The sequence below is a fragment of the Trichomycterus rosablanca genome, chromosome 20 (assembly GCF_030014385.1).
Source record: "Trichomycterus rosablanca isolate fTriRos1 chromosome 20, fTriRos1.hap1, whole genome shotgun sequence".
Classification (NCBI taxonomy): Eukaryota; Metazoa; Chordata; class Actinopteri; order Siluriformes; family Trichomycteridae; genus Trichomycterus; species Trichomycterus rosablanca.
The window spans coordinates 18,730,038-18,757,108 of record NC_086007.1 but is presented as its reverse complement, the minus strand read 5'-3'; the positions used below and the strand labels follow the sequence as shown (position 1 = coordinate 18,757,108).

Sequence of the window (27,071 nt, the reverse complement as noted above, 5' to 3'; positions counted from 1 at the left end):
GATGTTCTTAAATGTAAAGCTGCTAAGTTTGAAGCAGAACTTGGTCAGATTCCACATAACTCTACTGTGTAAAAAATCCAACATCAGTTTGCTTGTTGTTTTCGGTCTCTTGAAGATAACTTTACTGAATGTTGCCCCAACTTATTTGCACTCACAGTAAACTTTAGGTAGGTACACTTCAGTTAGGGTAATGTTCAGAAATACATTGCAGGAATTAAATCACACATTAAAAGGTTGCAGGACACTGAACTGGATCTGCACAGATGAGACTGCCCCAAACAAGAGCACTTATTAAGAAAACAAAATAGTGCTCTTGTTTAAAGTAATCCCAGTCTGTTTTGCTCTCTTAAAATAGATAGAAGATAGAACACTTGAATGTCTTCAGTTGCTTGAGTCACTTAAAACTACCCCAACAAATAGCTTGTACAAAAATAACAGTAAGACATGTCAGATCCATTGTTAGGGTCTCAATTGTGACATCACAGAAGATCATGATCTTGAGTTCAGCTTGAATAGTACAAACGGAAATGTAATTCAATTACATACCTGACTCAGCTCAAAACATCTTGCTCAGTCCTACAGTCCAGAGTAGTTAAGAGATGTTTTATACAGCCTATATTCTGCCGAAACCCGGGATCGAACCAGGGACCTTTAGATCTTCAGTCTAACGCTCTCCCAACTGAGCTATTTCGGCAGCTGAGCACAGCTATCAAAATGTGAAGGTAGAGCATTCACAGTTCAGCAGTCTTCATCTTTTAATGGGCCCTATTTGTTTTTATCCATTGAAACTCGCTGTTCCACATTGACTACCGCTGGAAGCAAAGTACTTTTTTTGTTCACGTGGTTAAAAATCAGCAATGAAATCATGCAGACATTTTATGTGATATGCCCTGAAAGGTTTTGAATTAATTTTTCTACTATTTAAACACCAAGTTTTAATCATGGAGATGAAAATGCAGCCATTATATTCACTACAGTGGCTGTAGTTGTAAAATAAGCATAAAAAAGACTTCACTTGTGAAAACACTGATGACATTGACAGACATTTCAAGAAGGCTGTGATGAACAGTCCCACTAGGTACAAAAAGATGATCTCAGGTTCCGCCGAGATCCACTCAGATCACTGGATTCAGAGTCCAGAGTGCTAACCATTACACCATGGAACCACACGAATGCTAGTGCTGAGTTTCCAATGGTTCTAAATCTTTCGAATAACATTGTATTGCATATCTCCACCTCTAGGTTTAATTCATGTTTTCCACCTTGTCAAATTCATTTTTATTTCTTTTTCTAGCAAACCAAACTAATCCATTTCGCTGGAATTATTAAAGAACACACTGCCCAGCTTGGCTCACTTCATAAGTTTCTCTCGGTAGCAGTATGTGTCTTGTGTCTTTGCTCAGCTGAGTGCATTCTACATCCTACAGTCCTTCATTCTGAAGAACATTAATCAGGTGCTCTTCTTTCAGACTGTTCAGACTGCGATCATTGATTGGGATAATTCACAGCTCTGCCCACATCAAATTCCTTTGTCACAATAGAAGTGACAATTTTCCAAAATACCATATGAAAGACAGGTTATTAACATTAACTGCCCATTGTGCAATACCTGCCAATGTTTAGTCAAATTAGAACTATAGTAAATTTTGAGTTTTAGTACACTGTAATAAAGTCTTTCATTTGATGTTCTTAAATGTAAAGCTGCTAAGTTTGAAGCAGAACTTGGTCAGATTCCACATAACTCTACTGTGTAAAAAATCCAACATCAGTTTGCTTGTTGTTTTCGGTCTCTTGAAGATAACTTTACTGAATGTTGCCCCAACTTATTTGCACTCACAGTAAACTTTAGGTAGGTACACTTCAGTTAGGGTAATGTTCAGAAATACATTGCAGGAATTAAATCACACATTAAAAGGTTGCAGGACACTGAACTGGATCTGCACAGATGAGACTGCCCCAAACAAGAGCACTTATTAAGAAAACAAAATAGTGCTCTTGTTTAAAGTAATCCCAGTCTGTTTTGCTCTCTTAAAATAGATAGAAGATAGAACACTTGAATGTCTTCAGTTGCTTGAGTCACTTAAAACTACCCCAACAAATAGCTTGTACAAAAATAACAGTAAGACATGTCAGATCCATTGTTAGGGTCTCAATTGTGACATCACAGAAGATCATGATCTTGAGTTCAGCTTGAATAGTACAAACGGAAATGTAATTCAATTACATACCTGACTCAGCTCAAAACATCTTGCTCAGTCCTACAGTCCAGAGTAGTTAAGAGATGTTTTATACAGCCTATATTCTGCCGAAACCCGGGATCGAACCAGGGACCTTTAGAGCTTCAGTCTAACGCTCTTCCAACTGAGCTATTTCGGCAGCTGAGCACAGCTATCAAAATGTGAAGGTAGAGCATTCACAGTTCAGCAGTCTTCATCTTTTAATGGGCCCTATTTGTTTTTATCCATTGAAACTCGCTGTTCCACATTGACTACCGCTGGAAGCAAAGTACTTTTTTTGTTCACGTGGTTAAAAATCAGCAATGAAATCATGCAGACATTTTATGTGATATGCCCTGAAAGGTTTTGAATTAATTTTTCTACTATTTAAACACCAAGTTTTAATCATGGAGATGAAAATGCAGCCATTATATTCACTACAGTGGCTGTAGTTGTAAAATAAGCATAAAAAAGACTTCACTTGTGAAAACACTGATGACATTGACAGACATTTCAAGAAGGCTGTGATGAACAGTCCCACTAGGTACAAAAAGATGATCTCAGGTTCCGCCGAGATCCACTCAGATCACTGGATTCAGAGTCCAGAGTGCTAACCATTACACCATGGAACCACACGAACGCTAGTGCTGAGTTTCCAATGGTTCTAAATCTTTCGAATAACATTGTATTGCATATCTCCACCTCTAGGTTTAATTCATGTTTTCCACCTTGTCAAATTCATTTTTATTTCTTTTTCTAGCAAACCAAACTAATCAATTTCGCTGGAATTATTAAAGAACACACTGCCCAGCTTGGCTCACTTCATAAGTTTCTCTCGGTAGCAGTATGTGTCTTGTGTCTTTGCTCAGCTGAGTGCATTCTACATCCTACAGTCCTTCATTCTGAAGAACATTAATCAGGTGCTCTTCTTTCAGACTGTTCAGACTGCGATCATTGATTGGGATAATTCACAGCTCTGCCCACATCTAATTCCTTTGTCACAATAGAAGTGACAATTTTCCAAAATACCATATGAAAGACAGGTTATTAACATTAACTGCCCATTGTGCAATACCTGCCAATGTTTAGTCAAATTAGAACTATAGTAAATTTTGAGTTTTAGTACACTGTAATAAAGTCTTTCATTTGATGTTCTTAAATGTAAAGCTGCTAAGTTTGAAGCAGAACTTGGTCAGATTCCACATAACTCTACTGTGTAAAAAATCCAACATCAGTTTGCTTGTTGTTTTCGGTCTCTTGAAGATAACTTTACTGAATGTTGCCCCAACTTATTTGCACTCACAGTAAACTTTAGGTAGGTACACTTCAGTTAGGGTAATGTTCAGAAATACATTGCAGGAATTAAATCACACATTAAAAGGTTGCAGGACACTGAACTGGATCTGCACAGATGAGACTGCCCCAAACAAGAGCACTTATTAAGAAAACAAAATAGTGCTCTTGTTTAAAGTAATCCCAGTCTGTTTTGCTCTCTTAAAATAGATAGAAGATAGAACACTTGAATGTCTTCAGTTGCTTGAGTCACTTAAAACTACCCCAACAAATAGCTTGTACAAAAATAACAGTAAGACATGTCAGATCCATTGTTAGGGTCTCAATTGTGACATCACAGAAGATCATGATCTTGAGTTCAGCTTGAATAGTACAAACGGAAATGTAATTCAATTACATACCTGACTCAGCTCAAAACATCTTGCTCAGTCCTACAGTCCAGAGTAGTTAAGAGATGTTTTATACAGCCTATATTCTGCCGAAACCCGGGATCAATCCAGGGACCTTTAGATCTTCAGTCTAACGCTCTCCCAACTGAGCTATTTCAGCAGCTGAGCACAGCTATCAAAATGTGAAGGTAGAGCATTCACAGTTCAGCAGTCTTCATCTTTTAATGGGCCCTATTTGTTTTTATCCATTGAAACTCGCTGTTCCACATTGACTACCGCTGGAAGCAAAGTACTTTTTTTGTTCACGTGGTTAAAAATCAGCAATGAAATCATGCAGACATTTTATGTGATATGCCCTGAAAGGTTTTGAATTAATTTTTCTACTATTTAAACACCAAGTTTTAATCATGGAGATGAAAATGCAGCCATTATATTCACTACAGTGGCTGTAGTTGTAAAATAAGCATAAAAAAGACTTCACTTGTGAAAACACTGATGACATTGACAGACATTTCAAGAAGGCTGTGATGAACAGTCCCACTAGGTACAAAAAAGATGATCTCAGGTTCCACCGAGATCCACTCAGATCACTGGATTCAGAGTCCAGAGCGCTAACCATTACACCATGGAACCACACGAATGCTAGTGCTAAATTTGCAATGGTTCTAAATCTTTCGAATAACATTGTATTGCATATCTCCACCTCTAGGTTTAATTCATGTTTTCCACCTTGTCAAATTCATTTTTATTTCTTTTTCTAGCAAACCAAACTAATCCATTTCACTGGAATTATTAAAGAACACACTGCCCAGCTTGGCTCACTTCATAAGTTTCTCTCGGTAGCAGTATGTGTCTTGTGTCTTTGCTCAGCTGAGTGCATTCTACATCCTACAGTCCTTCATTCTGAAGAACATTAATCAGGTGCTCTTCTTATAACTGTTCAGACTGCGATCATTGATTGGGATAATTCACAGCTCTGCCCACATCTAATTCCTTTGTCACAATAGAAGTGACAATTTTCCAAAATACCATATGAAAGACAGGTTATTAACATTAACTGCCCATTGTGCAATACCTGCCAATGTTTAGTCAAATTAGAACTATAGTAAATTTTGAGTTTTAGTACACTGTAATAAAGTCTTTCATTTGATGTTCTTAAATGTAAAGCTGCTAAGTTTGAAGCAGAACTTGGTCAGATTCCACATAACTCTACTGTGTAAAAAATCCAACATCAGTTTGCTTGTTGTTTTCGGTCTCTTGAAGATAACTTTACTGAATGTTGCCCCAACTTATTTGCACTCACAGTAAACTTTAGGTAGGTACACTTCAGTTAGGGTAATGTTCAGAAATACATTGCAGGAATTAAATCACACATTAAAAGGTTGCAGGACACTGAACTGGATCTGCACAGATGAGACTGCCCCAAACAAGAGCACTTATTAAGAAAACAAAATAGTGCTCTTGTTTAAAGTAATCCCAGTCTGTTTTGCTCTCTTAAAATAGATAGAAGATAGAACACTTGAATGTCTTCAGTTGCTTGAGTCACTTAAAACTACCCCAACAAATAGCTTGTACAAAAATAACAGTAAGACATGTCAGATCCATTGTTAGGGTCTCAATTGTGACATCACAGAAGATCATGATCTTGAGTTCAGCTTGAATAGTACAAACGGAAATGTAATTCAATTACATACCTGACTCAGCTCAAAACATCTTGCTCAGTCCTACAGTCCAGAGATGTTTTATACAGCCTATATTCTGCCGAAACCCGGGATCGAACCAGGGACCTTTAGATCTTCAGTCTAACGCTCTCCCAACTGAGCTATTTCGGCAGCTGAGCACAGCTATCAAAATGTGAAGGTAGAGCATTCACAGTTCAGCAGTCTTTATCTTTTAATGGGCCCTATTTGTTTTTATCCATTGAAACTCGCTGTTCCACATTGACTACCGCTGGAAGCAAAGTACTTTTTTTGTTCACGTGGTTAAAAATCAGCAATGAAATCATGCAGACATTTTATGTGATATGCCCTGAAAGGTTTTGAATTAATTTTTCTACTATTTAAACACCAAGTTTTAATCATGGAGATGAAAATGCAGCCATTATATTCACTACAGTGGCTGTAGTTGTAAAATAAGCATAAAAAAGACTTCACTTGTGAAAACACTGATGACATTGACAGACATTTCAAGAAGGCTGTGATGAACAGTCCCACTAGGTACAAAAAAGATGATCTCAGGTTCCGCCAAGATCCACTCAGATCACTGGATTCAGAGTCCAGAGTGCTAACCATTACACCATGGAACCACACGAATGTTAGTGCTGAGTTTCCAATGGTTCTAAATCTTTCGAATAACATTGTATTGCATATCTCCACCTCTAGGTTTAATTCATGTTTTCCACCTTGTCAAATTCATTTTTATTTCTTTTTCTAGCAAACCAAACTAATCCATTTCACTGGAATTATTAAAGAACACACTGCCCAGCTTGGCTCACTTCATAAGTTTCTCTCGGTAGCAGTATGTGTCTTGTGTCTTTGCTCAGCTGAGTGCATTCTACATCCTACAGTCCTTCATTCTGAAGAACATTAATCAGGTGCTCTTCTTTCAGACTGTTCAGACTGCGATCATTGATTGGGATAATTCACAGCTCTGCCCACATCAAATTCCTTTGTCACAATAGAAGTGACAATTTTCCAAAATACCATATGAAAGACAGGTTATTAACATTAACTGCCCATTGTGCAATACCTGCCAATGTTTGGTCAAATTAGAACTATAGTAAATTTTGAGTTTTAGTACACTGTAATAAAGTCTTTCATTTGATGTTCTTAAATGTAAAGCTGCTAAGTTTGAAGCAGAACTTGGTCAGATTCCACATAACTCTACTGTGTAAAAAATCCAACATCAGTTTGCTTGTTGTTTTCGGTCTCTTGAAGATAACTTTACTGAATGTTGCCCCAACTTATTTGCACTCACAGTAAACTTTAGGTAGGTAAACTTCAGTTAGGGTAATGTTCAGAAATACATTGCAGGAATTAAATCACACATTAAAAGGTTGCAGGACACTGAACTGGATCTGCAAAGATGAGACTGCCCCAAACAAGAGCACTTATTAAGAAAACAAAATAGTGCTCTTGTTTAAAGTAATCCCAGTCTGTTTTGCTCTCTTAAAATAGATAGAAGATAGAACACTTGAATGTCTTTAGTTGCTTGAGTCACTTAAAACTACCCCAACAAATAGCTTGTACAAAAATAACAGTAAGACATGTCAGATCCATTGTTAGGGTCTCAATTGTGACATCACAGAAGATCATGATCTTGAGTTCAGCTTGAATAGTACAAACGGAAATGTAATTCAATTACATACCTGACTCAGCTCAAAACATCTTGCTCAGTCCTACAGTCCAGAGTAGTTAAGAGATGTTTTATACAGCCTATATTCTGCCGAAACCCGGGATCGAACCAGGGACCTTTAGATCTTCAGTCTAACGCTCTCCCAACTGAGCTATTTCGGCAGCTGAGCACAGCTATCAAAATGTGAAGGTAGAGCATTCACAGTTCAGCAGTCTTCATCTTTTAATGGGCCCTATTTGTTTTTATCCATTGAAACTCGCTGTTCCACATTGACTACCGCTGGAAGCAAAGTACTTTTTTTGTTCACGTGGTTAAAAATCAGCAATGAAATCATGCAGACATTTTATGTGATATGCCCTGAAAGGTTTTGAATTAATTTTTCTACTATTTAAACACCAAGTTTTAATCATGGAGATGAAAATGCAGCCATTATATTCACTACAGTGGCTGTAGTTGTAAAATAAGCATAAAAAAGACTTCACTTGTGAAAACACTGATGACATTGACAGACATTTCAAGAAGGCTGTGATGAACAGTCCCACTAGGTACAAAAAAGATGATCTCAGGTTCCACCGAGATCCACTCAGATCACTGGATTCAGAGTCCAGAGTGCTAACCATTACACCATGGAACCACACGAATGCTAGTGCTGAGTTTCCAATGGTTCTAAATCTTTCGAATAACATTGTATTGCATATCTCCACCTCTAGGTTTAATTCATGTTTTCCACCTTGTCAAATTCATTTTTATTTCTTTTTCTAGCAAACCAAACTAATCCATTTCACTGGAATTATTAAAGAACACACTGCCCAGCTTGGCTCACTTCATAAGTTTCTCTCGGTAGCAGTATGTGTCTTGTGTCTTTGCTCAGCTGAGTGCATTCTACATCCTACAGTCCTTCATTCTGAAGAACATTAATCAGGTGCTCTTCTTTCAGACTGTTCAGACTGCGATCATTGATTGGGATAATTCACAGCTCTGCCCACATCTAATTCCTTTGTCACAATAGAAGTGACAATTTTCCAAAATACCATATGAAAGACAGGTTATTAACATTAACTGCCCATTGTGCAATACCTGCCAATGTTTAGTCAAATTAGAACTATAGTAAATTTTGAGTTTTAGTACACTGTAATAAAGTCTTTCATTTGATGTTCTTAAATGTAAAGCTGCTAAGTTTGAAGCAGAACTTGGTCAGATTCCACATAACTCTACTGTGTAAAAAATCCAACATCAGTTTGCTTGTTGTTTTCGGTCTCTTGAAGATAACTTTACTGAATGTTGCCCCAACTTATTTGCACTCACAGTAAACTTTAGGTAGGTACACTTCAGTTAGGGTAATGTTCAGAAATACATTGCAGGAATTAAATCACACATTAAAAGGTTGCAGGACACTGAACTGGATCTGCACAGATGAGACTGCCCCAAACAAGAGCACTTATTAAGAAAACAAAATAGTGCTCTTGTTTAAAGTAATCCCAGTCTGTTTTGCTCTCTTAAAATAGATAGAAGATAGAACACTTGAATGTCTTCAGTTGCTTGAGTCACTTAAAACTACCCCAACAAATAGCTTGTACAAAAATAACAGTAAGACATGTCAGATCCATTGTTAGGGTCTCAATTGTGACATCACAGAAGATCATGATCTTGAGTTCAGCTTGAATAGTACAAACGGAAATGTAATTCAATTACATACCTGACTCAGCTCAAAACATCTTGCTCAGTCCTACAGTCCAGAGATGTTTTATACAGCCTATATTCTGCCGAAACCCAGGATCGAACCAGGGACCTTTAGATCTTCAGTCTAACGCTCTCCCAACTGAGCTATTTCGGCAGCTGAGCACAGCTATCAAAATGTGAAGGTAGAGCATTCACAGTTCAGCAGTCTTCATCTTTTAATGGGCCCTATTTGTTTTTATCCATTGAAACTCGCTGTTCCACATTGACTACCGCTGGAAGCAAAGTACTTTTTTTGTTCACGTGGTTAAAAATCAGCAATGAAATCATGCAGACATTTTATGTGATATGCCCTGAAAGGTTTTGAATTAATTTTTCTACTATTTAAACACCAAGTTTTAATCATGGAGATGAAAATGCAGCCATTATATTCACTACAGTGGCTGTAGTTGTAAAATAAGCATAAAAAAGACTTCACTTGTGAAAACACTGATGACATTGACAGACATTTCAAGAAGGCTGTGATGAACAGTCCCACTAGGTACAAAAAAGATGATCTCAGGTTCCGCCGAGATCCACTCAGATCACTGGATTCAGAGTCCAGAGCGCTAACCATTACACCATGGAACCACACGAATGCTAGTGCTAAATTTGCAATGGTTCTAAATCTTTCGAATAACATTGTATTGCATATCTCCACCTCTAGGTTTAATTCATGTTTTCCACCTTGTCAAATTCATTTTTATTTCTTTTTCTAGCAAACCAAACTAATCCATTTCACTGGAATTATTAAAGAACACACTGCCCAGCTTGGCTCACTTCATAAGTTTCTCTCGGTAGCAGTATGTGTCTTGTGTCTTTGCTCAGCTGAGTGCATTCTACATCCTACAGTCCTTCATTCTGAAGAACATTAATCAGGTGCTCTTCTTATAACTGTTCAGACTGCGATCATTGATTGGGATAATTCACAGCTCTGCCCACATCTAATTCCTTTGTCACAATAGAAGTGACAATTTTCCAAAATACCATATGAAAGACAGGTTATTAACATTAACTGCCCATTGTGCAATACCTGTCAATGTTTAGTCAAATAATTAGAACTATAGTAAATTTTGAGTTTTAGTACACTGTAATAAAGTCTTTCATTTGATGTTCTTAAATGTAAAGCTGCTAAGTTTGAAGCAGAACTTGGTCAGATTCCACATAACTCTACTGTGTAAAAAATCCAACATCAGTTTGCTTGTTGTTTTCGGTCTCTTGAAGATAACTTTACTGAATGTTGCCCCAACTTATTTGCACTCACAGTAAACTTTAGGTAGGTACACTTCAGTTAGGGTAATGTTCAGAAATACATTGCAGGAATTAAATCACACATTAAAAGGTTGCAGGACACTGAACTGGATCTGCACAGATGAGACTGCCCCAAACAAGAGCACTTATTAAGAAAACAAAATAGTGCTCTTGTTTAAAGTAATCCCAGTCTGTTTTGCTCTCTTAAAATAGATAGAAGATAGAACACTTGAATGTCTTCAGTTGCTTGAGTCACTTAAAACTACCCCAACAAATAGCTTGTACAAAAATAACAGTAAGACATGTCAGATCCATTGTTAGGGTCTCAATTGTGACATCACAGAAGATCATGATCTTGAGTTCAGCTTGAATAGTACAAACGGAAATGTAATTCAATTACATACCTGACTCAGCTCAAAACATCTTGCTCAGTCCTACAGTCCAGAGATGTTTTATACAGCCTATATTCTGCCGAAACCTGGGATCGAACCAGGGACCTTCAGATCTTCAGTCTAACGCTCTCCCAACTGAGCTATTTCGGCAGCTGAGCACAGTTATCAAAATGTGAAGGTAGAGCATTCACAGTTCAGCAGTCTTCATCTTTTAATGGGCCCTATTTGTTTTTATCCATTGAAACTCGCTGTTCCACATTGACTACCGCTGGAAGCAAAGTACTTTTTTTGTTCACGTGGTTAAAAATCAGCAATGAAATCATGCAGACATTTTATGTGATATGCCCTGAAAGGTTTTGAATTAATTTTTCTACTATTTAAACACCAAGTTTTAATCATAGAGATGAAAATGCAGCCATTATATTCACTACAGTGGCTGTAGTTGTAAAATAAGCATAAAAAAGACTTCACTTGTGAAAACACTGATGACATTGACAGACATTTCAAGAAGGCTGTGATGAACAGTCCCACTAGGTACAAAAAAGATGATCTCAGGTTCCGCCGAGATCCACTCAGATCACTGGATTCAGAGTCCAGAGTGCTAACCATTACACCATGGAACCACACGAATGCTAGTGCTGAGTTTGCAATGGTTCTAAATCTTTCGAATAACATTGTATTGCATATCTCCACCTCTAGGTTTAATTCATGTTTTCCACCTTGTCAAATTCATTTTTATTTCTTTTTCTAGCAAACCAAACTAATCCATTTCACTGGAATTTTTAAAGAACACACTGCCCAGCTTGGCTCACTTCATAAGTTTCTCTCGGTAGCAGTATGTGTCTTGTGTCTTTGCTCAGCTGAGTGCATTCTACATCCTACAGTCCTTCATTCTGAAGAACATTAATCAGGTGCTCTTCTTTCAGACTGTTCAGACTGCGATCATTGATTGGGATAATTCACAGCTCTGCCCACATCAAATTCCTTTGTCACAATAGAAGTGACAATTTTCCAAAATACCATATGAAAGACAGGTTATTAACATTAACTGCCCATTGTGCAATACCTGCCAATGTTTGGTCAAATTAGAACTATAGTAAATTTTGAGTTTTAGTACACTGTAATAAAGTCTTTCATTTGATGTTCTTAAATGTAAAGCTGCTAAGTTTGAAGCAGAACTTGGTCAGATTCCACATAACTCTACTGTGTAAAAAATCCAACATCAGTTTGCTTGTTGTTTTCGGTCTCTTGAAGATAACTTTACTGAATGTTGCCCCAACTTATTTGCACTCACAGTAAACTTTAGGTAGGTAAACTTCAGTTAGGGTAATGTTCAGAAATACATTGCAGGAATTAAATCACACATTAAAAGGTTGCAGGACACTGAACTGGATCTGCAAAGATGAGACTGCCCCAAACAAGAGCACTTATTAAGAAAACAAAATAGTGCTCTTGTTTAAAGTAATCCCAGTCTGTTTTGCTCTCTTAAAATAGATAGAAGATAGAACACTTGAATGTCTTTAGTTGCTTGAGTCACTTAAAACTACCCCAACAAATAGCTTGTACAAAAATAACAGTAAGACATGTCAGATCCATTGTTAGGGTCTCAATTGTGACATCACAGAAGATCATGATCTTGAGTTCAGCTTGAATAGTACAAACGGAAATGTAATTCAATTACATACCTGACTCAGCTCAAAACATCTTGCTCAGTCCTACAGTCCAGAGATGTTTTATACAGCCTATATTCTGCCGAAACCCGGGATCGAACCAGGGACCTTTAGATCTTCAGTCTAACGCTCTCCCAACTGAGCTATTTCGGCAGCTGAGCACAGCTATCAAAATGTGAAGGTAGAGCATTCACAGTTCAGCAGTCTTCATCTTTTAATGGGCCCTATTTGTTTTTATCCATTGAAACTCGCTGTTCCACATTGACTACCGCTGGAAGCAAAGTACTTTTTTTGTTCACGTGGTTAAAAATCAGCAATGAAATCATGCAGACATTTTATGTGATATGCCCTGAAAGGTTTTGAATTAATTTTTCTACTATTTAAACACCAAGTTTTAATCATGGAGATGAAAATGCAGCCATTATATTCACTACAGTGGCTGTAGTTGTAAAATAAGCATAAAAAAGACTTCACTTGTGAAAACACTGATGACATTGACAGACATTTCAAGAAGGCTGTGATGAACAGTCCCACTAGGTACAAAAAAGATGATCTCAGGTTCCGCCGAGATCCACTCAGATCACTGGATTCAGAGTCCAGAGTGCTAACCATTACACCATGGAACCACACGAATGCTAGTGCTGAGTTTCCAGTGGTTCTAAATCTTTCGAATAACATTGTATTGCATATCTCCACCTCTAGGTTTAATTCATGTTTTCCACCTTGTCAAATTCATTTTTATTTCTTTTTCTAGCAAACCAAACTAATCCATTTCACTGGAATTATTAAAGAACACACTGCCCAGCTTGGCTCACTTCATAAGTTTCTCTCGGTAGCAGTATGTGTCTTGTGTCTTTGCTCAGCTGAGTGCATTCTACATCCTACAGTCCTTCATTCTGAAGAACATTAATCAGGTGCTCTTCTTTCAGACTGTTCAGACTGCGATCATTGATTGGGATAATTCACAGCTCTGCCCACATCAAATTCCTTTGTCACAATAGAAGTGACAATTTTCCAAAATACCATATGAAAGACAGGTTATTAACATTAACTGCCCATTGTGCAATACCTGCCAATGTTTAGTCAAATTAGAACTATAGTAAATTTTGAGTTTTAGTACACTGTAATAAAGTCTTTCATTTGATGTTCTTAAATGTAAAGCTGCTAAGTTTGAAGCAGAACTTGCTCAGATTCCACATAACTCTACTGTGTAAAAAATCCAACATCAGTTTGCTTGTTGTTTTCGGTCTCTTGAAGATAACTTTACTGAATGTTGCCCCAACTTATTTGCACTCACAGTAAACTTTAGGTAGGTACACTTCAGTTAGGGTAATGTTCAGAAATACATTGCAGGAATTAAATCACACATTAAAAGGTTGCAGGACACTGAACTGGATCTGCACAGATGAGACTGCCCCAAACAAGAGCACTTATTAAGAAAACAAAATAGTGCTCTTGTTTAAAGTAATCCCAGTCTGTTTTGCTCTCTTAAAATAGATAGAAGATAGAACACTTGAATGTCTTCAGTTGCTTAAGTCACTTAAAACTACCCCAACAAATAGCTTGTACAAAAATAACAGTAAGACATGTCAGGTCCATTGTTAGGGTCTCAATTGTGACATCACAGAAGATCATGATCTTGAGTTCAGCTTGAATAGTACAAACGGAAATGTAATTCAATTACATACCTGACTCAGCTCAAAACATCTTGCTCAGTCCTACAGTCCAGAGATGTTTTATACAGCCTATATTCTGCCGAAACCCGGGATCGAACCAGGGACCTTTAGATCTTCAGTCTAACGCTCTCCCAACTGAGCTATTTCGGCAGCTGAGCACAGCTATCAAAATGTGAAGGTAGAGCATTCACAGTTCAGCAGTCTTCATCTTTTAATGGGCCCTATTTGTTTTTATCCATTGAAACTCGCTGTTCCACATTGACTACCGCTGGAAGCAAAGTACTTTTTTTGTTCACGTGGTTAAAAATCAGCAATGAAATCATGCAGACATTTTATGTGATATGCCCTGAAAGGTTTTGAATTAATTTTTGTACTATTTAAACACCAAGTTTTAATCATGGAGATGAAAATGCAGCCATTATATTCACTACAGTGGCTGTAGTTGTAAAATAAGCATAAAAAAGACTTCACTTGTGAAAACACTGATGACATTGACAGACATTTCAAGAAGGCTGTGATGAACAGTCCCACTAGGTACAAAAAAGATGATCTCAGGTTCCGCCGAGATCCACTCAGATCACTGGATTCAGAGTCCAGAGCGCTAACCATTACACCATGGAACCACACGAATGCTAGTGCTAAATTTGCAATGGTTCTAAATCTTTCGAATAACATTGTATTGCATATCTCCACCTCTAGGTTTAATTCATGTTTTCCACCTTGTCAAATTCATTTTTATTTCTTTTTCTAGCAAACCAAACTAATCCATTTCACTGGAATTATTAAAGAACACACTGCCCAGCTTGGCTCACTTCATAAGTTTCTCTCGGTAGCAGTATGTGTCTTGTGTCTTTGCTCAGCTGAGTGCATTCTACATCCTACAGTCCTTCATTCTGAAGAACATTAATCAGGTGCTCTTCTTATAACTGTTCAGACTGCGATCATTGATTGGGATAATTCACAGCTCTGCCCACATCTAATTCCTTTGTCACAATAGAAGTGACAATTTTCCAAAATACCATATGAAAGACAGGTTATTAACATTAACTGCCCATTGTGCAATACCTGCCAATGTTTAGTCAAATTAGAACTATAGTAAATTTTGAGTTTTAGTACACTGTAATAAAGTCTTTCATTTGATGTTCTTAAATGTAAAGCTGCTAAGTTTGAAGCAGAACTTGGTCAGATTCCACATAACTCTACTGTGTAAAAAATCCAACATCAGTTTGCTTGTTGTTTTCGGTCTCTTGAAGATAACTTTACTGAATGTTGCCCCAACTTATTTGCACTCACAGTAAACTTTAGGTAGGTACACTTCAGTTAGGGTAATGTTCAGAAATACATTGCAGGAATTAAATCACACATTAAAAGGTTGCAGGACACTGAACTGGATCTGCACAGATGAGACTGCCCCAAACAAGAGCACTTATTAAGAAAACAAAATAGTGCTCTTGTTTAAAGTAATCCCAGTCTGTTTTGCTCTCTTAAAATAGATAGAAGATAGAACACTTGAATGTCTTCAGTTGCTTGAGTCACTTAAAACTACCCCAACAAATAGCTTGTACAAAAATAACAGTAAGACATGTCAGATCCATTGTTAGGGTCTCAATTGTGACATCACAGAAGATCATGATCTTGAGTTCAGCTTGAATAGTACAAACGGAAATGTAATTCAATTACATACCTGACTCAGCTCAAAACATCTTGCTCAGTCCTACAGTCCAGAGATGTTTTATACAGCCTATATTCTGCCGAAACCCGGGATCGAACCAGGGACCTTTAGATCTTCAGTCTAACGCTCTCCCAACTGAGCTATTTCGGCAGCTGAGCACAGCTATCAAAATGTGAAGGTAGAGCATTCACAGTTCAGCAGTCTTCATCTTTTAATGGGCCCTATTTGTTTTTATCCATTGAAACTCGCTGTTCCACATTGACTACCGCTGGAAGCAAAGTACTTTTTTTGTTCACGTGGTTAAAAATCAGCAATGAAATCATGCAGACATTTTATGTGATATGCCCTGAAAGGTTTTGAATTAATTTTTCTACTATTTAAACACCAAGTTTTAATCATGGAGATGAAAATGCAGCCATTATATTCACTACAGTGGCTGTAGTTGTAAAATAAGCATAAAAAAGACTTCACTTGTGAAAACACTGATGACATTGACAGACATTTCAAGAAGGCTGTGATGAACAGTCCCACTAGGTACAAAAAAGATGATCTCAGGTTCCGCCGAGATCCACTCAGATCACTGGATTCAGAGTCCAGAGCACTAACCATTACACCATGGAACCACACAAATGTTAGTGCTAAATTTGCAATGGTTCTAAATCTTTCGAATAACATTGTATTGCATATCTCCACCTCTAGGTTTAATTCATGTTTTCCACCTTGTCAAATTCATTTTTATTTCTTTTTCTAGCAAACCAAACTAATCCATTTCACTGGAATTATTAAAGAACACACTGCCCAGCTTGGCTCACTTCATAAGTTTCTCTCGGTAGCAGTATGTGTCTTGTGTCTTTGCTCAGCTGAGTGCATTCTACATCCTACAGTCCTTCATTCTGAAGAACATTAATCAGGTGCTCTTCTTTCAGACTGTTCAGACTGCGATCATTGATTGGGATAATTCACAGCTCTGCCCACATTAAATTCCTTTGTCACAATAGAAGTGACAATTTTCCAAAATACCATATGAAAGACAGGTTATTAACATTAACTGCCCATTGTGCAATACCTGCCAATGTTTGGTCAAATTAGAACTATAGTAAATTTTGAGTTTTAGTACACTGTAATAAAGTCTTTCATTTGATGTTCTTAAATGTAAAGCTGCTAAGTTTGAAGCAGAACTTGGTCAGATTCCACATAACTCTACTGTGTAAAAAATACAACATCAGTTTGCTTGTTGTTTTCGGTCTCTTGAAGATAACTTTACTGAATGTTGCCCCAACTTATTTGCACTTACAGTAAACTTTAGGTAGGTAAACTTCAGTTAGGGTAATGTTCAGAAATACATTGCAGGAATTAAATCACACATTAAAAGGTTGCAGGACACTGAACTGGATCTGCAAAGATGAGACTGCCCCAAACAAGAGCACTTATTAAGAAAACAAAATAGTGCTCTTGTTTAAAGTAATCCCAGTCTGTTTTGCTCTCTTAAAATAGATAGAAGATAGAACACTTGAATGTCTTCAGTTGCTTGAGTCACTTAAAACTACCCCAACAAATAGCTTGTACAAAAATAACAGTAAGACATGTCAGATCCATTGTTAGGGTCTCAATTGTGACATCACAGAAGATCATGATCTTGAGTTCAGCTTGAATAGTACAAACGGAAATGTAATTCAATTACATACCTGACTCAGCTCAAAACATCTTGCTCAGTCCTACAGTCCAGAGATGTTTTATACAGCCTATATTCTGCCGAAACCCGGGATCGAACCAGGGACCTTTAGATCTTCAGTCTAACGCTCTCCCAACTGAGCTATTTCGGCAGCTGAGCACAGCTATCAAAATGTGAAGGTAGAGCATTCACAGTTCAGCAGTCTTCATCTTTTAATGGGCCCTATTTGTTTTTATCCATTGAAACTCGCTGTTCCACATTGACTACCGCTGGAAGCAAAGTACTTTTTTTGTTCACGTGGTTAAAAATCAGCAATGAAATCATGCAGACATTTTATGTGATATGCCCTGAAAGGTTTTGAATTAATTTTTCTACTATTTAAACACCAAGTTTTAATCATGGAGATGAAAATGCAGCCATTATATTCACTACAGTGGCTGTAGTTGTAAAATAAGCATAAAAAAGACTTCACTTGTGAAAACACTGATGACATTGACAGACATTTCAAGAAGGCTGTGATGAACAGTCCCACTAGGTACAAAAAAGATGATCTCAGGTTCCGCCGAGATCCACTCAGATCACTGGATTCAGAGTCCAGAGTGCTAACCATTACACCATGGAACCACACGAATGCTAGTGCTGAGTTTCCAGTGGTTCTAAATCTTTCGAATAACATTGTATTGCATATCTCCACCTCTAGGTTTAATTCATGTTTTCCACCTTGTCAAATTCATTTTTATTTCTTTTTCTAGCAAACCAAACTAATCCATTTCACTGGAATTATTAAAGAACACACTGCCCAGCTTGGCTCACTTCATAAGTTTCTCTCGGTAGCAGTATGTGTCTTGTGTCTTTGCTCAGCTGAGTGCATTCTACATCCTACAGTCCTTCATTCTGAAGAACATTAATCAGGTGCTCTTCTTTCAGACTGTTCAGACTGCGATCATTGATTGGGATAATTCACAGCTCTGCCCACATCAAATTCCTTTGTCACAATAGAAGTGACAATTTTCCAAAATACCATATGAAAGACAGGTTATTAACATTAACTGCCCATTGTGCAATACCTGCCAATGTTTAGTCAAATTAGAACTATAGTAAATTTTGAGTTTTAGTACACTGTAATAAAGTCTTTCATTTGATGTTCTTAAATGTAAAGCTGCTAAGTTTGAAGCAGAACTTGCTCAGATTCCACATAACTCTACTGTGTAAAAAATCCAACATCAGTTTGCTTGTTGTTTTCGGTCTCTTGAAGATAACTTTACTGAATGTTGCCCCAACTTATTTGCACTCACAGTAAACTTTAGGTAGGTACACTTCAGTTAGGGTAATGTTCAGAAATACATTGCAGGAATTAAATCACACATTAAAAGGTTGCAGGACACTGAACTGGATCTGCACAGATGAGACTGCCCCAAACAAGAGCACTTATTAAGAAAACAAAATAGTGCTCTTGTTTAAAGTAATCCCAGTCTGTTTTGCTCTCTTAAAATAGATAGAAGATAGAACACTTGAATGTCTTCAGTTGCTTAAGTCACTTAAAACTACCCCAACAAATAGCTTGTACAAAAATAACAGTAAGACATGTCAGGTCCATTGTTAGGGTCTCAATTGTGACATCACAGAAGATCATGATCTTGAGTTCAGCTTGAATAGTACAAACGGAAATGTAATTCAATTACATACCTGACTCAGCTCAAAACATCTTGCTCAGTCCTACAGTCCAGAGATGTTTTATACAGCCTATATTCTGCCGAAACCCGGGATCGAACCAGGGACCTTTAGATCTTCAGTCTAACGCTCTCCCAACTGAGCTATTTCGGCAGCTGAGCACAGCTATCAAAATGTGAAGGTAGAGCATTCACAGTTCAGCAGTCTTCATCTTTTAATGGGCCCTATTTGTTTTTATCCATTGAAACTCGCTGTTCCACATTGACTACCGCTGGAAGCAAAGTACTTTTTTTGTTCACGTGGTTAAAAATCAGCAATGAAATCATGCAGACATTTTATGTGATATGCCCTGAAAGGTTTTGAATTAATTTTTCTACTATTTAAACACCAAGTTTTAATCATGGAGATGAAAATGCAGCCATTATATTCACTACAGTGGCTGTAGTTGTAAAATAAGCATAAAAAAGACTTCACTTGTGAAAACACTGATGACATTGACAGACATTTCAAGAAGGCTGTGATGAACAGTCCCACTAGGTACAAAAAAGATGATCTCAGGTTCCGCCGAGATCCACTCAGATCACTGGATTCAGAGTCCAGAGCGCTAACCATTACACCATGGAACCACACGAATGCTAGTGCTAAATTTGCAATGGTTCTAAATCTTTCGAATAACATTGTATTGCATATCTCCACCTCTAGGTTTAATTCATGTTTTCCACCTTGTCAAATTCATTTTTATTTCTTTTTCTAGCAAACCAAACTAATCCATTTCACTGGAATTATTAAAGAACACACTGCCCAGCTTGGCTCACTTCATAAGTTTCTCTCGGTAGCAGTATGTGTCTTGTGTCTTTGCTCAGCTGAGTGCATTCTACATCCTACAGTCCTTCATTCTGAAGAACATTAATCAGGTGCTCTTCTTATAACTGTTCAGACTGCGATCATTGATTGGGATAATTCACAGCTCTGCCCACATCTAATTCCTTTGTCACAATAGAAGTGACAATTTTCCAAAATACCATATGAAAGACAGGTTATTAACATTAACTGCCCATTGTGCAATACCTGCCAATGTTTGGTCAAATTAGAACTATAGTAAATTTTGAGTTTTAGTACACTGTAATAAAGTCTTTCATTTGATGTTCTTAAATGTAAAGCTGCTAAGTTTGAAGCAGAACTTGGTCAGATTCCACATAACTCTACTGTGTAAAAAATACAACATCAGTTTGCTTGTTGTTTTCGGTCTCTTGAAGATAACTTTACTGAATGTTGCCCCAACTTATTTGCACTTACAGTAAACTTTAGGTAGGTAAACTTCAGTTAGGGTAATGTTCAGAAATACATTGCAGGAATTAAATCACACATTAAAAGGTTGCAGGACACTGAACTGGATCTGCAAAGATGAGACTGCCCCAAACAAGAGCACTTATTAAGAAAACAAAATAGTGCTCTTGTTTAAAGTAATCCCAGTCTGTTTTGCTCTCTTAAAATAGATAGAAGATAGAACACTTGAATGTCTTCAGTTGCTTGAGTCACTTAAAACTACCCCAACAAATAGCTTGTACAAAAATAACAGTAAGACATGTCAGATCCATTGTTAGGGTCTCAATTGTGACATCACAGAAGATCATGATCTTGAGTTCAGCTTGAATAGTACAAACGGAAATGTAATTCAATTACATACCTGACTCAGCTCAAAACATCTTGCTCAGTCCTACAGTCCAGAGATGTTTTATACAGCCTATATTCTGCCGAAACCCGGGATCGAACCAGGGACCTTTAGATCTTCAGTCTAACGCTCTCCCAACTGAGCTATTTCGGCAGCTGAGCACAGCTATCAAAATGTGAAGGTAGAGCATTCACAGTTCAGCAGTCTTCATCTTTTAATGGGCCCTATTTGTTTTTATCCATTGAAACTCGCTGTTCCACATTGACTACCGCTGGAAGCAAAGTACTTTTTTTGTTCACGTGGTTAAAAATCAGCAATGAAATCATGCAGACATTTTATGTGATATGCCCTGAAAGGTTTTGAATTAATTTTTCTACTATTTAAACACCAAGTTTTAATCATGGAGATGAAAATGCAGCCATTATATTCACTACAGTGGCTGTAGTTGTAAAATAAGCATAAAAAAGACTTCACTTGTGAAAACACTGATGACATTGACAGACATTTCAAGAAGGCTGTGATGAACAGTCCCACTAGGTACAAAAAAGATGATCTCAGGTTCCGCCGAGATCCACTCAGATCACTGGATTCAGAGTCCAGAGTGCTAACCATTACACCATGGAACCACACGAATGCTAGTGCTGAGTTTCCAGTGGTTCTAAATCTTTCGAATAACATTGTATTGCATATCTCCACCTCTAGGTTTAATTCATGTTTTCCACCTTGTCAAATTCATTTTTATTTCTTTTTCTAGCAAACCAAACTAATCCATTTCACTGGAATTATTAAAGAACACACTGCCCAGCTTGGCTCACTTCATAAGTTTCTCTCGGTAGCAGTATGTGTCTTGTGTCTTTGCTCAGCTGAGTGCATTCTACATCCTACAGTCCTTCATTCTGAAGAACATTAATCAGGTGCTCTTCTTTCAGACTGTTCAGACTGCGATCATTGATTGGGATAATTCACAGCTCTGCCCACATCAAATTCCTTTGTCACAATAGAAGTGACAATTTTCCAAAATACCATATGAAAGACAGGTTATTAACATTAACTGCCCATTGTGCAATACCTGCCAATGTTTAGTCAAATTAGAACTATAGTAAATTTTGAGTTTTAGTACACTGTAATAAAGTCTTTCATTTGATGTTCTTAAATGTAAAGCTGCTAAGTTTGAAGCAGAACTTGCTCAGATTCCACATAACTCTACTGTGTAAAAAATCCAACATCAGTTTGCTTGTTGTTTTCGGTCTCTTGAAGATAACTTTACTGAATGTTGCCCCAACTTATTTGCACTCACAGTAAACTTTAGGTAGGTACACTTCAGTTAGGGTAATGTTCAGAAATACATTGCAGGAATTAAATCACACATTAAAAGGTTGCAGGACACTGAACTGGATCTGCACAGATGAGACTGCCCCAAACAAGAGCACTTATTAAGAAAACAAAATAGTGCTCTTGTTTAAAGTAATCCCAGTCTGTTTTGCTCTCTTAAAATAGATAGAAGATAGAACACTTGAATGTCTTCAGTTGCTTAAGTCACTTAAAACTACCCCAACAAATAGCTTGTACAAAAATAACAGTAAGACATGTCAGGTCCATTGTTAGGGTCTCAATTGTGACATCACAGAAGATCATGATCTTGAGTTCAGCTTGAATAGTACAAACGGAAATGTAATTCAATTACATACCTGACTCAGCTCAAAACATCTTGCTCAGTCCTACAGTCCAGAGATGTTTTATACAGCCTATATTCTGCCGAAACCCGGGATCGAACCAGGGACCTTTAGATCTTCAGTCTAACGCTCTCCCAACTGAGCTATTTCGGCAGCTGAGCACAGCTATCAAAATGTGAAGGTAGAGCATTCACAGTTCAGCAGTCTTCATCTTTTAATGGGCCCTATTTGTTTTTATCCATTGAAACTCGCTGTTCCACATTGACTACCGCTGGAAGCAAAGTACTTTTTTTGTTCACGTGGTTAAAAATCAGCAATGAAATCATGCAGACATTTTATGTGATATGCCCTGAAAGGTTTTGAATTAATTTTTCTACTATTTAAACACCAAGTTTTAATCATGGAGATGAAAATGCAGCCATTATATTCACTACAGTGGCTGTAGTTGTAAAATAAGCATAAAAAAGACTTCACTTGTGAAAACACTGATGACATTGACAGACATTTCAAGAAGGCTGTGATGAACAGTCCCACTAGGTACAAAAAAGATGATCTCAGGTTCCGCCGAGATCCACTCAGATCACTGGATTCAGAGTCCAGAGCGCTAACCATTACACCATGGAACCACACGAATGCTAGTGCTAAATTTGCAATGGTTCTAAATCTTTCGAATAACATTGTATTGCATATCTCCACCTCTAGGTTTAATTCATGTTTTCCACCTTGTCAAATTCATTTTTATTTCTTTTTCTAGCAAACCAAACTAATCCATTTCACTGGAATTATTAAAGAACACACTGCCCAGCTTGGCTCACTTCATAAGTTTCTCTCGGTAGCAGTATGTGTCTTGTGTCTTTGCTCAGCTGAGTGCATTCTACATCCTACAGTCCTTCATTCTGAAGAACATTAATCAGGTGCTCTTCTTATAACTGTTCAGACTGCGATCATTGATTGGGATAATTCACAGCTCTGCCCACATCTAATTCCTTTGTCACAATAGAAGTGACAATTTTCCAAAATACCATATGAAAGACAGGTTATTAACATTAACTGCCCATTGTGCAATACCTGCCAATGTTTAGTCAAATTAGAACTATAGTAAATTTTGAGTTTTAGTACACTGTAATAAAGTCTTTCATTTGATGTTCTTAAATGTAAAGCTGCTAAGTTTGAAGCAGAACTTGGTCAGATTCCACATAACTCTACTGTGTAAAAAATCCAACATCAGTTTGCTTGTTGTTTTCGGTCTCTTGAAGATAACTTTACTGAATGTTGCCCCAACTTATTTGCACTCACAGTAAACTTTAGGTAGGTACACTTCAGTTAGGGTAATGTTCAGAAATACATTGCAGGAATTAAATCACACATTAAAAGGTTGCAGGACACTGAACTGGATCTGCACAGATGAGACTGCCCCAAACAAGAGCACTTATTAAGAAAACAAAATAGTGCTCTTGTTTAAAGTAATCCCAGTCTGTTTTGCTCTCTTAAAATAGATAGAAGATAGAACACTTGAATGTCTTCAGTTGCTTGAGTCACTTAAAACTACCCCAACAAATAGCTTGTACAAAAATAACAGTAAGACATGTCAGATCCATTGTTAGGGTCTCAATTGTGACATCACAGAAGATCATGATCTTGAGTTCAGCTTGAATAGTACAAACGGAAATGTAATTCAATTACATACCTGACTCAGCTCAAAACATCTTGCTCAGTCCTACAGTCCAGAGATGTTTTATACAGCCTATATTCTGCCGAAACCCGGGATCGAACCAGGGACCTTTAGATCTTCAGTCTAACGCTCTCCCAACTGAGCTATTTCGGCAGCTGAGCACAGCTATCAAAATGTGAAGGTAGAGCATTCACAGTTCAGCAGTCTTCATCTTTTAATGGGCCCTATTTGTTTTTATCCATTGAAACTCGCTGTTCCACATTGACTACCGCTGGAAGCAAAGTACTTTTTTTGTTCACGTGGTTAAAAATCAGCAATGAAATCATGCAGACATTTTATGTGATATGCCCTGAAAGGTTTTGAATTAATTTTTCTACTATTTAAACACCAAGTTTTAATCATGGAGATGAAAATGCAGCCATTATATTCACTACAGTGGCTGTAGTTGTAAAATAAGCATAAAAAAGACTTCACTTGTGAAAACACTGATGACATTGACAGACATTTCAAGAAGGCTGTGATGAACAGTCCCACTAGGTACAAAAAAGATGATCTCAGGTTCCGCCGAGATCCACTCAGATCACTGGATTCAGAGTCCAGAGCACTAACCATTACACCATGGAACCACACAAATGCTAGTGCTAAATTTGCAATGGTTCTAAATCTTTCGAATAACATTGTATTGCATATCTCCACCTCTAGGTTTAATTCATGTTTTCCACCTTGTCAAATTCATTTTTATTTCTTTTTCTAGCAAACCAAACTAATCCATTTCACTGGAATTATTAAAGAACACACTGCCCAGCTTGGCTCACTTCATAAGTTTCTCTCGGTAGCAGTATGTGTCTTGTGTCTTTGCTCAGCTGAGTGCATTCTACATCCTACAGTCCTTCATTCTGAAGAACATTAATCAGGTGCTCTTCTTTCAGACTGTTCAGACTGCGATCATTGATTGGGATAATTCACAGCTCTGCCCACATTAAATTCCTTTGTCACAATAGAAGTGACAATTTTCCAAAATACCATATGAAAGACAGGTTATTAACATTAACTGCCCATTGTGCAATACCTGCCAATGTTTGGTCAAATTAGAACTATAGTAAATTTTGAGTTTTAGTACACTGTAATAAAGTCTTTCATTTGATGTTCTTAAATGTAAAGCTGCTAAGTTTGAAGCAGAACTTGGTCAGATTCCACATAACTCTACTGTGTAAAAAATACAACATCAGTTTGCTTGTTGTTTTCGGTCTCTTGAAGATAACTTTACTGAATGTTGCCCCAACTTATTTGCACTTACAGTAAACTTTAGGTAGGTAAACTTCAGTTAGGGTAATGTTCAGAAATACATTGCAGGAATTAAATCACACATTAAAAGGTTGCAGGACACTGAACTGGATCTGCAAAGATGAGACTGCCCCAAACAAGAGCACTTATTAAGAAAACAAAATAGTGCTCTTGTTTAAAGTAATCCCAGTCTGTTTTGCTCTCTTAAAATAGATAGAAGATAGAACACTTGAATGTCTTCAGTTGCTTGAGTCACTTAAAACTACCCCAACAAATAGCTTGTACAAAAATAACAGTAAGACATGTCAGATCCATTGTTAGGGTCTCAATTGTGACATCACAGAAGATCATGATCTTGAGTTCAGCTTGAATAGTACAAACGGAAATGTAATTCAATTACATACCTGACTCAGCTCAAAACATCTTGCTCAGTCCTACAGTCCAGAGATGTTTTATACAGCCTATATTCTGCCGAAACCCGGGATCGAACCAGGGACCTTTAGATCTTCAGTCTAACGCTCTCCCAACTGAGCTATTTCGGCAGCTGAGCACAGCTATCAAAATGTGAAGGTAGAGCATTCACAGTTCAGCAGTCTTCATCTTTTAATGGGCCCTATTTGTTTTTATCCATTGAAACTCGCTGTTCCACATTGACTACCGCTGGAAGCAAAGTACTTTTTTTGTTCACGTGGTTAAAAATCAGCAATGAAATCATGCAGACATTTTATGTGATATGCCCTGAAAGGTTTTGAATTAATTTTTCTACTATTTAAACACCAAGTTTTAATCATGGAGATGAAAATGCAGCCATTATATTCACTACAGTGGCTGTAGTTGTAAAATAAGCATAAAAAAGACTTCACTTGTGAAAACACTGATGACATTGACAGACATTTCAAGAAGGCTGTGATGAACAGTCCCACTAGGTACAAAAAAGATGATCTCAGGTTCCGCCGAGATCCACTCAGATCACTGGATTCAGAGTCCAGAGCACTAACCATTACACCATGGAACCACACAAATGCTAGTGCTAAATTTGCAATGGTTCTAAATCTTTCGAATAACATTGTATTGCATATCTCCACCTCTAGGTTTAATTCATGTTTTCCACCTTGTCAAATTCATTTTTATTTCTTTTTCTAGCAAACCAAACTAATCCATTTCACTGGAATTATTAAAGAACACACTGCCCAGCTTGGCTCACTTCATAAGTTTCTCTCGGTAGCAGTATGTGTCTTGTGTCTTTGCTCAGCTGAGTGCATTCTACATCCTACAGTCCTTCATTCTGAAGAACATTAATCAGGTGCTCTTCTTTCAGACTGTTCAGACTGCGATCATTGATTGGGATAATTCACAGCTCTGCCCACATTAAATTCCTTTGTCACGATAGAAGTGACAATTTTCCAAAATACCATATGAAAGACAGGTTATTAACATTAACTGCCCATTGTGCAATACCTGCCAATGTTTGGTCAAATTAGAACTATAGTAAATTTTGAGTTTTAGTACACTGTAATAAAGTCTTTCATTTGATGTTCTTAAATGTAAAGCTGCTAAGTTTGAAGCAGAACTTGGTCAGATTCCACATAACTCTACTGTGTAAAAAATACAACATCAGTTTGCTTGTTGTTTTCGGTCTCTTGAAGATAACTTTACTGAATGTTGCCCCAACTTATTTGCACTTACAGTAAACTTTAGGTAGGTAAACTTCAGTTAGGGTAATGTTCAGAAATACATTGCAGGAATTAAATCACACATTAAAAGGTTGCAGGACACTGAACTGGATCTGCAAAGATGA

At 37.3% G+C, this 27,071-nt stretch overlaps 16 non-coding genes across 16 annotated transcripts; all 16 read right to left on the bottom strand.

Annotated features, from left to right (window-relative positions):
* Positions 1-621: 621 nt before the first annotated feature.
* On the bottom strand, positions 622-694 carry trnaf-gaa (transfer RNA phenylalanine (anticodon GAA)). Its single transcript has one exon. It is a non-coding gene; the product is annotated as a tRNA-Phe (tRNA).
* Positions 695-2,303: 1,609 nt separating this feature from the next.
* trnaf-gaa (transfer RNA phenylalanine (anticodon GAA)) lies at positions 2,304-2,376 on the bottom strand. The gene has a single exon. It is a non-coding gene; the product is annotated as a tRNA-Phe (tRNA).
* Positions 2,377-3,985: 1,609 nt separating this feature from the next.
* Positions 3,986-4,058, bottom strand: trnaf-gaa (transfer RNA phenylalanine (anticodon GAA)). Its single transcript has one exon. It is a non-coding gene; the product is annotated as a tRNA-Phe (tRNA).
* Positions 4,059-5,657: 1,599 nt separating this feature from the next.
* trnaf-gaa (transfer RNA phenylalanine (anticodon GAA)) lies at positions 5,658-5,730 on the bottom strand. The gene has a single exon. It is a non-coding gene; the product is annotated as a tRNA-Phe (tRNA).
* A 1,610-nt stretch (positions 5,731-7,340) lies between these two features.
* Positions 7,341-7,413, bottom strand: trnaf-gaa (transfer RNA phenylalanine (anticodon GAA)). Its single transcript has one exon. It is a non-coding gene; the product is annotated as a tRNA-Phe (tRNA).
* A 1,600-nt stretch (positions 7,414-9,013) lies between these two features.
* Positions 9,014-9,086, bottom strand: trnaf-gaa (transfer RNA phenylalanine (anticodon GAA)). Its single transcript has one exon. It is a non-coding gene; the product is annotated as a tRNA-Phe (tRNA).
* A 1,602-nt stretch (positions 9,087-10,688) lies between these two features.
* Positions 10,689-10,761, bottom strand: trnaf-gaa (transfer RNA phenylalanine (anticodon GAA)). The gene has a single exon. It is a non-coding gene; the product is annotated as a tRNA-Phe (tRNA).
* Positions 10,762-12,361: 1,600 nt separating this feature from the next.
* On the bottom strand, positions 12,362-12,434 carry trnaf-gaa (transfer RNA phenylalanine (anticodon GAA)). Its single transcript has one exon. It is a non-coding gene; the product is annotated as a tRNA-Phe (tRNA).
* Positions 12,435-14,034: 1,600 nt separating this feature from the next.
* trnaf-gaa (transfer RNA phenylalanine (anticodon GAA)) lies at positions 14,035-14,107 on the bottom strand. The gene has a single exon. It is a non-coding gene; the product is annotated as a tRNA-Phe (tRNA).
* Positions 14,108-15,706: 1,599 nt separating this feature from the next.
* On the bottom strand, positions 15,707-15,779 carry trnaf-gaa (transfer RNA phenylalanine (anticodon GAA)). The gene has a single exon. It is a non-coding gene; the product is annotated as a tRNA-Phe (tRNA).
* A 1,600-nt stretch (positions 15,780-17,379) lies between these two features.
* On the bottom strand, positions 17,380-17,452 carry trnaf-gaa (transfer RNA phenylalanine (anticodon GAA)). The gene has a single exon. It is a non-coding gene; the product is annotated as a tRNA-Phe (tRNA).
* A 1,600-nt stretch (positions 17,453-19,052) lies between these two features.
* Positions 19,053-19,125, bottom strand: trnaf-gaa (transfer RNA phenylalanine (anticodon GAA)). Its single transcript has one exon. It is a non-coding gene; the product is annotated as a tRNA-Phe (tRNA).
* A 1,599-nt stretch (positions 19,126-20,724) lies between these two features.
* On the bottom strand, positions 20,725-20,797 carry trnaf-gaa (transfer RNA phenylalanine (anticodon GAA)). Its single transcript has one exon. It is a non-coding gene; the product is annotated as a tRNA-Phe (tRNA).
* A 1,600-nt stretch (positions 20,798-22,397) lies between these two features.
* Positions 22,398-22,470, bottom strand: trnaf-gaa (transfer RNA phenylalanine (anticodon GAA)). Its single transcript has one exon. It is a non-coding gene; the product is annotated as a tRNA-Phe (tRNA).
* Positions 22,471-24,069: 1,599 nt separating this feature from the next.
* trnaf-gaa (transfer RNA phenylalanine (anticodon GAA)) lies at positions 24,070-24,142 on the bottom strand. The gene has a single exon. It is a non-coding gene; the product is annotated as a tRNA-Phe (tRNA).
* Positions 24,143-25,742: 1,600 nt separating this feature from the next.
* On the bottom strand, positions 25,743-25,815 carry trnaf-gaa (transfer RNA phenylalanine (anticodon GAA)). The gene has a single exon. It is a non-coding gene; the product is annotated as a tRNA-Phe (tRNA).
* Between the last annotated feature and the right edge of the window lie 1,256 nt (positions 25,816-27,071).